We start from the raw sequence: 374 nt of genomic DNA, 5'->3' as shown, positions 1-374 counted from the left end.
TCCGCACTCCCCGTCGACGACTTATTCGCCTTCCCCGTTAAATTTATAGGGCGCGCGCGGCCGTACTTCTATCCCAGCGAGTCCCGGGGCGGACGAGTCGATCGCGGAGAGCGCGGCGTCGTCGCGATTTTAACGATTTTTCCTACTTTTTCGACTACCGTCGCCCGCACCTCCTCTCCGAGACTTCGGACCTCCCCGTCGAAGACGTATTCGCGTTCCCCTCTAAATTTATGGGCCGCGCGCGACCGTACTTCTATCCCAGCGAGTCCCGGGGCGTAGCGACGTCGCGGAAAGCGGACGGCCCGCGGCGCCGCCGTCGAGTAGGTATCGCTATATACAGGCACAAATATATGCGTCGGGACTTTCGATTTTTT

Source organism: Acyrthosiphon pisum, unplaced genomic scaffold (genome assembly GCF_005508785.2).
Source record: "Acyrthosiphon pisum isolate AL4f unplaced genomic scaffold, pea_aphid_22Mar2018_4r6ur Scaffold_20905;HRSCAF=22491, whole genome shotgun sequence".
NCBI lineage: Eukaryota > Metazoa > Arthropoda > Insecta > Hemiptera > Aphididae > Acyrthosiphon > Acyrthosiphon pisum.
This window is presented reverse-complemented; position numbering follows the sequence as displayed.